The following is a 13,079-nucleotide window of genomic DNA, read 5'->3' as shown; positions in this document are numbered from 1 at the left end:
CCGGGAGGAGGAGGAACGGGAAGCAAGCAAGCAAGCAGGCAGGGGTCTTGTTGTCAAGGCAGAGAGAGAGAGAGAGAGAGAGAGAGAGAGAGAGAGAGAGAGAGAGAGAGAGAGAGAGAGAGAGAGAGAGAATAGGAAGCCATGGGAGAAGGATATAAGCACTGGGGAAGACAGGAGGGGGAGTGGGGAAGATAGGGAAGGCGAGGACATGGCAGGCGTAGGCAGGGAATAGGATAACAGAAAGAAAGGTACGCAAAATGATGAGGAATGAACTGAAAGTGGAGAAGAAAAAATTTATGCTATTAGGGAAGGGTATAGGGAATGTGTGAGGTGATGAGGGTTGGAGGGGCAATGTGGAGTGACAGGAGGTTGGGAGGTTAGGTAAGTGCTGAGAGGTGGGGAGTGGTGGGGATAGGAGACGCAGGAAACTTAAAAATTGAGTTGGTGACAAGGAAGAGGTGGTGGTGGTGGTGGTGGTGGTGGTGTTTACAACTCTAAAAATAGATGTTCATGGAGAGAGAGAGAGAGAGAGAGAGAGAGAGAGAGAGAGAGAGAGAGAGAGAGAGAGAGAGAGAAAAATAAACAAAGGCAACTTAATCCAGTGTTGCCATCCCTGATATAAACAAACAAACTACAACAAGGCACTTAATCTCTCTCTCTCTCTCTCAAATATATTATTGTGTTTACTACCAAGAATATTCTGGTATGACACTTCTCTCTCTCTCTCTCTCTCTCTCTGGAATACTCGAGATTATCTACAGAAAACGATATCTTATAAGCTTCTCTTCATCTTCATCTTCTTCCCCCTCCTCCTCCTCTTCATCTTTCTTCTTTTCCTTCTCTTACTAGTCTTTTCATGTCTTCCTTCTTCCGTGTTAGAGAGAGAGAGAGAGAGAGAGAGAGAGAGAGAGAGAGAGAGAGAGAGAGAGAGAGAGAGAGAGAGAGGGGCCGGGACAGGGAAGATGTAAGGGAAGGAGGGACAGAATGTTTGTTCACTTACATAATCTGCACACACACACACACACACACACACACACACACACACACACACACACACACAGGGTCAATGCTCTCAAACTTAACCTCACCTAAATGCGTTTTTTTTCTTTGAGAGAGAGAGAGAGAGAGAGAGAGAGAGAGAGAGAGAGAGAGAGAGAGAGAGAGAGAGAGAGAGACTGAGACTGTCATACCAAAATATTCCTGTCAGTAAACAACGTAGTGATATATATATGAGAGAGAGAGAGAGAGAGAGAGAGAGAGAGAGAGAGAGAGAGAGAGAGAGAGAGACTAAAAATTCTTCAAATCCGCGACCTTGTGTGTGTGTGTGTGTGTGTGTGTGTGTAAACATTCCCAGACGGAAAGATGGCGCCAGTTTTCCTTTTCTCTTTCCCCTTACTCGATTTTTCCGTCTCGTATTTCCCCTCCACTCTCTCTCTCTCATATATATATATATATATATATATATATATATATATATATATATATATATATATATATATATATATATATATATATATATATATATATATATATATATATCCGTTTTTATCTTTATATATTTTTTCAATCAGAGAGAGAGAGAGAGAGAGAGAGAGAGAGAGAGAGAGAGAGAGAGAGAGAATAACTCGGGTCGCGAAAACATCATTCACCTTCACTCTCTCTCTCTCTCTCTCTCTCTCTGATACCTAAATAGACAAACAGACAGACAGTGATTCATTTCTCCTCCCTCCACCATTATTTTCAAGGTACAGACAAACAGACACATTCATTCATACCTACCACATATCTCAAGTCAGTCACATTGTCGAAAAAAATTACGATGCCAGTCTTATGAAGAAATGAGAATCAAGTATTCAGTCTACAGCGATAGTAGTTTTAAGCAAAGGAAAGTCATACAAGGCAGTTAATTTGGTCGCGAAATACAGCTAATACACTATTATCATTAAGCCAGTCAGTCAGTCTAGTCAACCCCCCAGTCTGTCTATATTATACCACTAGTCTCAGTCTGTCAGTCACTATAACATACCACTAGTCTCAGTCTCAGTCACTATAATGTACCACTAGTTACGTTAAGTTAGTAATATCATATCAACCAGCAATTCAATCTGTATGCTTATCAATGGGTCAGTCAACCAGTCAGCCAGTGAACCAGTCAGCGGCGCCACAGCCTCACCTCAATGGAAAAGTACCAGAGTCGCGTGGTGGAGGTGGTGGAGGTGATGGCAGGGGGGTTGAGATGAGTCGTCCCTGATACTTCCCCAAAAACACCACCACCACCACCACCCTTCACCGCTCTTCTGACTGACAGGCTGATAAATGAGCAACATCACTACGTATTTTTTAGCCTATTAACTTGTTTTCCACGTGTGTTGCTTCAAAATAACAGTAGTAGTGGTGGTGGTGGTGGTGGTTGTGGTGGTGGTGGTAGTAATATAAAAATCAACAAAAAAGAATACTATGAAGAAGAGGAATAAGAAAGCGAGAGAGAAGACGACGAAAACAAAAATGCAACAAATAAAGTTAGGCAAAGGACGCGAAGGCCAACACACACACACACACACACACACACACACACACACACACACACACGATTAGTAAACAAGCTTCATTTATTTATAGTAAGAGACAGGCAGTGTAACATGGCGCGTGGAAGATGCAGAGAGAGAGAGAGAGAGAGAGAGAGAAGGGTAGGTGAGGTGGGGGGAGAGCAGAGGCAAATGGGAAAACATGTCATACTGCATGGTACACCAACCAAAACACAGCCACAGCCGCCCGCCATCCTACTCCGGGGAGAAATTGTTGTACGTACTCAGTTGTGCAATAATAGTCAGTCTCTCTCTCTCTCTCTCTCTCTCGTGGGTTAGATAAGTAAACAGATACAACAGGCTAATGGGCACATAACAACATACATACATACACTTAAAGAAATACCAAGGAATAAAATGGAGCCGATTAGATAAGGGGTGAGGAAGGGAAAGAAAAGACGCAATAAAGATAAGAAAGAGTTATCAGAGTCAGGAGGTACAGAGGACTCAACAGAAGACGCAACATGCATCATCACATGTTGGTGGAGGCAGAGAAAAGCTATTATGATACAGGGACTGCCACGTGTAGGCCTTCTTACTGGCGTGTTGCACCTCTCCTTCACTGCTGTGTTGCTTTTCATTTCCAAACAACAACAATAACGAACGACGACGAAGAAGAAAAACCAACAACAAACACCAACAATAACAACAATTAACACCATAAAAAGTTCTAAGAAAAACATCGAAAAAAAAGTTTCCACACCATAACATTTGACATGATTATTAGAAAAAAAAATCTGTGGATGAAATGGACTAATGGAGAGAGAGAGAGAGAGAGAGAGAGAGAGAGAGAGAGAGAGAGAGAGAGAGAGAGAGAGAGAGAGAGAGCGCAGGGCATTAAGTAAACATGAGAGAAAGGGGAGAAAGAGAGAGATGGGGGACAGTGCTAAATTGGGATAATAAATGGATATCACAAGGGAAGGAGGGAAGGAGAGAGGGTGAGGGAGGCGGGAAGGAGAGGAGTGATGGTAAGAGGGAAGGCCTTGCTTTGGTATAATGAGGAATGATGAAATACATAATGATAAACAATGTAACTACTGTCCTGCTTTACTGTCAACATGGATAAATTGTAGTAGTAGTAGTAGTAGTAGTAGTAGTAGTAGTAGTAGTAGAAGAAGAAGAAGAAGAAGAAGAAGAAGAAAAAGTATCAGCAAATATATCAAACTAAGAAATTTCCATCACTGCAAGGTCAACAACTATAGTAGTAGTAGTAGTAGTAGTAGTAGTAGTAGTAGTAGTAGTAGTAGTAGTAGTAGTAGTAGTAGCTGCCGTATCAAGAAATCGACCGAATGCACAAACTTTCCAACATTACTACAAGGTGAACCACTGTATTTATTATCATCACTATTATTACTATTATTATCATTATTATTTTTAGCAGCACCAGTAGTAGTAGTAGTAGTAGTCGTATAGCAGCAGTAACAGGATCAACAAACCAATTAATCTCCCAAACATTACAAGGTTAGCCAAGAACCACGAGCCAAAAAGAGACAAATCTCGAAGGTATTTAAACTCACTGGCTGGAGAAAGAGGAGAGGATAAAAACACTTCATAAACAAGCGGATACAAGTGTTAAGGAGCACCAGAGACGGCGTAAACATCACTGTCTCAGCCTTTTTATTCTGAGAAGCCCTTACGTAGTAGCATTAGAGTGACTGCCCTGGCTATCTCGAACTGGATTAGGAGAGGTGAAGCAAGGTTGTCTGTCTGTCTGCCTAGAATAGACATCTCTTGGACAGGAGAGGCGTTAGCAAGACCTTTAAACAGACAAATTTTGACTGTTAAAACAGTAAGCGTGAGTGAGGATACGATAGAGCAAGACAAGGGTACGTAGATGTTTAGGAAGGAAAATATGACTATTACGATGAATATGTGCGGTTGAATAGCTGGTAAATAATAAACCACAAGGGTAAGACGAATAAAGCTCTACCAGATGCTGCGATTAGACTATACCATGAGGAGCTGGGCCGCTGGGACACGAGAGGGGCCAAGGTAAGGCTGGTCAGATACCGGGATGCTTCGTTAGGAAGGAGGCCACAGGAGGGGTTCACGTGAGAATGAGTGTTTGTGGTTAGCTAGGTGGGCAAGGAAGGAACAAGGGACCGGAATAGGTGTTCTATTAGAAGTAAGATCTGGTCTGACTCTGTTACAGTAAGTGCTACACTAAGTGTCTATGTTAGAGTGCTGAAGGGACAAGAAATATCAGTGTTAAACCAAGTGCTGAAGAGTTACGATACAACGGATAAGAAACTTATGTCAAATGCTACAGGAGGCAGGGATGCAAGTTAAAATAGTAACAGGCTGGTGCTGGGATGGATTAAGTAACCATGGATAACAAAATGCTGCTAGCATGGTAGTGTGGTAACTAAGGATACATAGGATGACACACTGTTGAGTCGGTGCTGGCATTGAACACTGCTGGGCTGGTGCTGTGAGGGGGTAAGAAAGTGCTAGCTTGGTAGTGGTGGGATGGAGGGCAGGGCGTGGGTGACTGGAGGAGGCAGGGGCCGCAGGGATCGGCAAGCAGGCAGGAGGGCAGGCGGGAGGGAGGGAGAGAGGGAGGGAGGCAGACAAGATGAAAGGCCAGTCCGGCAGATCCGTTTAGAGGAGCTTAGCAAAGGCGCGGCTTTCACTGCCAGCGCAATACACCAGCCCAGCATCTCAGGAGTGATAAGTAAGCCCACAACCACGTTATTGTACCCAGCAGAAGGAAAAGTAGCACTATATTGATCCCCAGGAAGCGAGTCAGCACCTTTGTCAACAAATAGAGTCGTGCGTCTGGAAGCGGCGTCACTCACTGCCTGGCCTGCCTCCCGCGTCCCCTTCTCCCCGATTCCCTCCCACCCTGCGTCCATTACCGTAACACCGAGCGCCTTGCCAATACACCTCCCGCATGAATACCACTGGGAAAACCCTTGAGGCCATTCTGCTACCACTAGGCGGGTCACGAGGTGGAAGTTGTGGGTGTAGTTAGTAAGGTTGACGCCCTCGTGGCAATGTTACGGGGGTGGTGAATGAGTGGAAAATTCCTCTCTCACTCTATCTCTCCCTCCCTCCCAGCTCCCCCCTCACAGCATATGCCCCCCACCACCGGCCTTGAATGGACAGCACCAGCACCGCCAACACCACCCCACCACCATCACCAGGAAATGGGTTACTACGCACCACTCTCTTCACCATCACCACCACCACTGTAACTGTATATATGCACTTTGCTCATCACCATTATCACTATCACATCACCCTGTCAATTATTTATCCAGCTCTCTCCGTCACTATCAGTATGTTACACGCTCACCATCATCACATCATCACCGTGGTACCTGTAACTCACCTGGTGATGATGGTGATGAGTAGAAGCTTCACCGTTAATGATTGAGATATACAGGTGAATTCAAGGATACTTTTGTGAGAATGGTAAAAACTGCTGCTGTTGCTACTACTACTACTGCTACTACTACTTAAATAAACCACCACCACAAACAGTTACCTTTAACCCCTTCAGTACCATGATGCATTTCTATATTTATTCTGGTTACTATTTCGGGATTTGTTACAGCTTCAGAAACTTACGTGGGGATTAAAATAGTGAAGACTGGCCATTAATCTTTTGACCTCCATGGATCCTTCCTAATGCCAATGAAATGGTCTAATAGTACACAAATCTAAAGGTAAAAATGTGTATCAGTATTGAAAGGGTTAATCACCATCATAAAACAACACTACTATTACCACCACCACCACCACCAGAAACAGCAAGAACAACAATAACATCACTACAACCACCACCACCACCACCACCAAAAACAGCAACAACAATAACACCAATACAACCACCACCACCACCACCAGGAACAACAAGTTACATAACCACAAAAGCTTTTACTATTGTCTACCTCACTATCACCATTAAAATTTCTTCACCGCAGTACTGCCATGGCAATTCCACCACCACCACCACCACTACTACTACTACTACTACTACAAACCAGGAAATTGCAATACGAATTAATTAAAGGTAACTTGACAAGGTGGACGAGATAGATGTGTTGACAGTTTAATCTCTCTCTCTCTCTCTCTCTCTCTCTCTCTCTCTCTCGTAAAATAAAATAATACAACCGATTCAAGGACACGGCACATTTTTTTTCTTTACTTATTTTTCCTTACCTGAGAGCAAGGGAATGAGAAAATGTACAACGGTGATGAAACAATGTGTACTCAACCTCATCACTTCACCACCACCACCACCATCACGATGCTCCCCATTAAATAAATAAATAAAAAATAATGAATACAGAAGCTCTAAATCCTCTTCACCATCCCCCCAGACAATTTCCGTCACCATCAACACCATCATCACCACCACAACCATTACAATGACAAGGGAGAAACTAAAGCCATAAAAAAGCAAAGAAAATAAAGTAAATAGAGAAGAATACATTAAAAAATGACACTAACATAATAACTTAAAGAAACGAGAGAGAGAGAGAGAGAGAGAGAGAGAGAGAGAGAGAGAGAGAGAGAGAGAGAGATAACAATCCTTTCACCATTACTAGCAAATGTTCACCACCATCTCGCCATTATGTTTATCAAGTTCACCATCTCACCATTGAAAAACAAATAATTAAAAAAAAAAAAGCATCACCATCTTGACCACCAACGATATCCTCTCACCATCACCATCACCATCACCACCACCGTCACCATCACCTCACCACAACCAATACAACGAAAACACATCACCATACAAAAACGAGAAAAAAAACAAGCATCATCACTATCATTAATAAGACATCACCACCACCATCACCATTAAAAATACGAAACAGAAACCAGCACCAATAATTCCATACATAAACAAACATCACCAGTCACCACGCACCGTACGAAATTTCCCAGCCACTCCTCACCATCACCATCACCATCACCACCACCATTACCTCACCTGTCCCGCGCTAACGCCAAGGTTTCCGTCACGGCTCCGTCACACTTACCTGGAACAAGGAGAGGAACAAAATTATTAAATAGCGCACACCTGGCGGGACATGCAGGTGTTCTGACAGGTAAGGGGGGGAGGGAAGGATGGGGAGAGGAAGAGGGAGAGGGAGGAGAACAGAAGATTGAGGAGAGAAGGAAGAGGAACTGACAAAATAGGTGAAGAGGAGGAAAAAATATATCAAATAATAATAATAATAATAATAATAATAATAATAATAATAACAATAATGAGTAACAACAAAAACTAGTAGTAGTAATAGTACGCTTTTGAGATAAGAATGGTATAATGAAGGAAGGAAATAAAAACAGTAGGAAGGAAGAAAAATATGAAAAGAGAGTATCTAGAGTAGTAGTAGTAGTAGTAGTAGTAGTAGTAGTAGTAGTAGTAGGAGGAGGAGGAGGAGGAGGAGGAGGAGGAGGAGGAGGAGGAGGAAGAAGAAGGAAGAAGAAGAAGAAGAAGAAGAAGAAGAAGAAGAAGAAGAAGAAGAAGAAGAAGAAGAAGAAGAAGAAGAAGAAGAAGAAGAAGAAGAAGAAGAAGAAGAAGAAGATGAAAATGGAAAAAAAAGAAAAGAAGAAGAAGAAGAAGAAGAAGAAGTAGTAGTAGTAGTAGTAGTAGTAGTAGTAGTAGTAGTAGTAGTAGTAGTAGTAGTAGTAGTAAGACGAAAACGATGAAAGAGAAGAAAAGAAGAAAATAAGAAAAAGAAAAGAAAAGTAGTAGTAGTAGTAGTAGTAGTAGTAGCAATTTTTCCTTAACTTTAAGACATGAAGAAATTAAGGAAGGAAGGAAGAAAGAAAGAAAGCAAGAAAGGAAGAAATATAATAAAAGAAAGATTATCTAGAGGAAGAGGAGGAGACATGGTGTGGGGGAAAGAGAAGGCGCATGGCATTTCATATGTAAGTACAACTGAGAGAGAGAGAGAGAGAGAGAGAGAGAGAGAGAGAGAGAGAGAGAGAGAGAGAGAGAGAGAGAGAGAGAGAGAGAACTTAAAGTAAAGGAATGAGAAGAAAAACACCAGAAATGTAGGATAGAAAGGAGGAGGAGGAGGAGGAGGAGGAGGAGGAGGAGGAGGAGGAGGAGGAGGAGGAGGAGGAGGAGGAGGAGTTAAAGAGGAAAGTAGTAAAGAACTCACCTGCTCTCTCTCTCTCTCTCTCTCTCTCTACGAACTGGTAACTTGCAAAGTGTGTGTGTGTGTGTGTGTGTGTGTGTGTGTGACCCTCATTGTCTGCCCCTCCCCTCTCTCTGAGATACATTCACACACACGCTCACACAATAACAAAGACTAATAATAATGCCTGTGTGTGTGTGTGTGTGTGTGTGTGTGTGTGTGTGTGTGTGTGTGTAAGTTTCAGGAAATAATTGACAGATCAATATGAGAGAGAGAGAGAGAGAGAGAGAGAGAGAGAGAGAGAGAGAGAGAGAGAGAGTTATACAATACATGGATTATTATGATCATTATCCACTATTTACTATCATATTCATTCCTTCCTTCACCTAGCCTTTCCCTCTCCTCCTCCTCCTCCTCCTCCTCCTGTTTCCTGCCACAATTCTCTTCTTTTCCTTTGTTTAACTTCACTTTTCCTCTTCCTTTCTTCCATTTCCCTTCTCTCTCTCTCTCTCTCTCTCTCTCTCTCTCTCTCTCTCTCTCTCCTTCCCCTCCACCCCACCCCCACGCACACACCCATTGCAATGTTTAAAGTCCTCTTGCCTGAGTATATTACACCCTTCCTCCTCCTCCTCCTACTACTACTACTACTACTACTACTATTGCTAACTACCTCCTCCACCATCACCACCACACCACCATCACTTTCTTTCAGCACCCACCCTTTCATGGCGTCTCCACCACCACCGGCACCACCACCACCACCACCACCACCGCCGCCAGCAGTCGTAGCCGTGGCAGTGGCAGTAGCAGCAGTTAGAGTAGCAAGACCTGGGTAGTTTTCCATCCTAACTTACTCCTTTTCTCTTTCTTTCTCTCTCTCTTTAAGAACTCAATTTTTCTCTTTTTTTTTGTATTATCCGTCAATATCTGTTTCTCTTTCGTTTTTTGTTGTTATTATTTCTTGTTCACCTATTTTTCTCTTTTATTCACTGTATCATTCACTCATTTATCCTGTTCTCTCTTTTCTGTCTTTTCTGTACGTTCTCTATAAATGTAAGGTGTTTTTTTTTTTCAATATCTTTCGGACACTTGTTTATTTTGGTGTGTTGTGTTTTGCTTGGTTTCCCTTCGTTCAGTTCTCGTCTCTTATCGTGATCAACGTTCATGTATTATGCGTGGGTTCATCTGTCTATTTCGTGTGCGTGTGCGTGCGTGCGTGTGCTGGTGGCAGACTGTTTAAAAATGTGAAAAAAATATGGATAAGGTTGGGTTATCTCTCTCTCTCTCTCTCTCTCTCTCTCTCTCCAAAATTCATATTCGCGTCCTAATATTGCACACACAAACACACACACACACACACACACACACACACTCAAAACCACACTTTAACTCAAACTGTGTGTGTGTGTGTGTGTGTGTGTGTTTCTACCTATCTACACACAAGACCCACTCCTAAAACAACACACACACACACACACACACACACCTAGCACACCCAACACACACCACCACTGGTAGACGGGGAAGCAAGGACTATTAGCACAGCACAGCACACACCAAGCAGGCCACAGCACACAGCACACACCGGCGCCACACACAGGACACACACCGCCACACAGCACCACCACAGCGGCCACAGCGAAGCACGGCCGGCCAGGAATGCGGGAAGGGAAGGGAATGAGAGCACAGGAGGAGGAGGAGGAGGAGGAGTAGGAGGACGAGGGGGAGGAGGAATACACGGAGGTAGGGAGATAGGGAGGTGGAGGGTAAAAGGCACTACGCGCATGCTCTTTTCTCCTCCTCTTCCTCCTGGTCGTTCCCCTCATCCTCCTCCTCCTCCTCCTCCTCCTCCTCCTCCTCCTCCTCCTCCTCCTCCATCATCTCTACCTGTCAACATTCACGAAATCTTCCAAAGTAAAGTGAATAAGAGAGAGAGAGAGAGAGAGAGAGAGAGAGAGAGAGAGAGAGAGAGAGAGAGAGAGAGAGAGAGAGAGAGAGAGAGAGTTACGTAATTTTTTCTCTACTATAACTAAATACTTCAACCTATTTTGCCACCACCACCACCACCACCACCACCAACCACCATAACTTTCCCCTCTCTTCCCCTTCCCCCCCATTCCCCTCATGACCTCTGCTGCCGCAAGGTCATTCGAGTACTGGAGGAGGAGGAGGAGGAGCCGCGCAGGTCTCCTCTAGTCTCCTCCTTCGGTACTATCTTCTTTAAGGTACTCTCTCTCTCTCTCTCTCTCTCTCTCTCTCTCTCTCTCTCTCGTTGCGTGTAGCTAGTTTGCAAAAAGTAATTGTAATAATTGTAGTATGTAGTTGCTCTCTCTCTCTCTCTCTCTCTCTCTCTCTCTCTCTCTCTCTCTCTCTCTCTCTCTCTCTCTCTCCATGGTATTGTGCTGGTGGTGGTGGTAGTAGTACATAGGAGGAGGAGGAGGAGGAGGAGGAGAAAGGTGGTAATATTTTCCTCCATAAATAGATCGTCAACAGGTGAAGAGAGAGAGAGAGAGAGAGAGAGAGAGAGAGAGAGAGAGAGAGAGAGAGAGAGAGAGAGAGAGAGAGAGAGAGAGAGAGAGAGAGAGAGAGAAAGAAAGAAAGAAAGAAAGAAAGAAAGAAAGAAAGAAAGAAAGAAAGAAAGAAAAGAAAGAATGAAAAGAAAATCAGAATGAATGTTAAAATAGAAAAGAATGAAAAAGAAAGAGAATAATAATAATAATAATAATAATAATAATAATAATAATAATAATAATAATAATAATAATAATAATAATAATAATAATAATAATAATAATGATAATGGAGGGGTGAGTCAACATTGCATGCAACTCACACCATAATGCAGGGAGGAGGAGGAGGAGGAGGAGGAGGAGGAGGAGGAGGAGGAGGAGGAGGAGGAGGAGGAGGAGGAGGTAAACAAAACTCTGACATACTTCCTTTTGACGTCATCCTCTTCCTTTTCCTCCTCCTCCTCCTCCTCCTCCTCCTCTTCCTCTTCTTCACCTCTTCCTCTTCTTTATCCTTCTCCTCTTCCTCTTTCACTATACCTCGCCTCAGTTACGATCAATCTCTCTCTCTCTCTCTCTCTCTCTCTCTCTCTCTCTCTCTCTCTCTCTCGTCTTGCATGTGTGTGTGTGTGTGTGTGTGTGTGTGTGTGTGTGTGTGTGTGTGTGTGTGTGTGTGTGTGTGTGTGTGTGAACACACACACACACACACACACACACACACACACACACACACACACACACACATCTCCAAATACCAGTTACATTAGGTACCAAAAATCTCTCTCTCTCTCTCTCTCTCTCTCTCTCTCTCTCTCTCTCTCTCCAGTGTGATCCGGTTGAAATGCCCTTATAGCTTCGATTCCGGTTATCAATTATTATCATCGTCATCATCGTCATTGCTATTTTCATTGTTTTTATTTGGTAATTTCAGTAGCACCTGGAGGAGGAGGAGGAACACAAGGGTATACAAAGGAAGACCAAACAACAATAGATTCTTACGTTCTTTATAATTTGTTTACGTAACTTTCTTATTCTACTGTAACTGAGAGAGAGAGAGAGAGAGAGAGAGAGAGAGAGAGAGAGAGAGAGAGAGAGAGAGAGAGAGAGAGAGAGAGAGAGAGAGAGATAAAGATGAGGTGAACTGTTACTACCAATAATGTATCAGTAATCCTAGTATTTGTGTCATCTGAGGTGCTTTTCTTTCTTTATTCATCTTTCAATTCACTGGCACAGGTTAAGACAGGTTAGGTTAGGTGTCCAGAGATCACTAGTGCTGGGTGAGTTTTTCTGCAAGAGTTCAATTTCTTTTACTTCTTCATACAACATACTAATAACACTGTCATATTGTTTGAGCTGCCTGCCTTTCCCCTCTTTATTTACTCTTTGATTCACTCACGTACATATAAAGGTTAGGTTAAATTATATTCAAGTGTACATTTAACGTCATGACTATAGTGTGGGATTGAGTTTTTCTGCACCAGTGTGATTCCTGTTACTTTTGCCACATAGTCTACTAGCAATACTAATAATAGCCTGAGGTGCTTCCCTTTATTTACTTATTTTTTAATCACTGAGGTATTTTAGGTTAAGTTATATTTAAGTGTACATTTGACGAAGTAGCTATAATAGTGTTGGGGTGAGTTTTCTGCAAGTTTAATTTCTGTTACTTCTATTACGAGTACATCCAATATACTTACAATATTAATAATCGTATCGTCTGAGGTGCTTCCCCCTTATTTATTTATTTTTTTTTAATCACTGAGGTACTGTATAGGTTAGGTTAAGTTACATTTAGGTGTACATTTAAATAAAGAACACACACACACACACACACACACACACACACACACACACACACACACACACACACACACACACACACA

General features: G+C 42.8%; 1 protein-coding gene and 1 long non-coding RNA gene across 2 annotated transcripts in view; both read right to left on the bottom strand.

The window, feature by feature from the left end:
• The window catches only part of LOC123501381 (TSC22 domain family protein 2-like), a 130,693-nt gene that overhangs the window by 44,408 nt on the left and 73,206 nt on the right, over positions 1–13,079 (bottom strand). The gene's annotated exons all lie outside the window — the stretch shown is intronic.
• Positions 9,791–10,491, bottom strand: LOC123501382. Its single transcript, XR_006673618.1, has 2 exons — positions 10,299–10,491; positions 9,791–9,921 (listed from the first exon to the last, which is right to left on the bottom strand). It is a non-coding gene; the product is annotated as an uncharacterized LOC123501382 (long non-coding RNA).

Source organism: Portunus trituberculatus, chromosome 9 (genome assembly GCF_017591435.1).
Source record: "Portunus trituberculatus isolate SZX2019 chromosome 9, ASM1759143v1, whole genome shotgun sequence".
Lineage (NCBI taxonomy): Eukaryota > Metazoa > Arthropoda > Malacostraca > Decapoda > Portunidae > Portunus > Portunus trituberculatus.
Note: the sequence above shows the minus strand (reverse complement) of the source record. Positions and strands in the feature narration are given on the sequence as shown.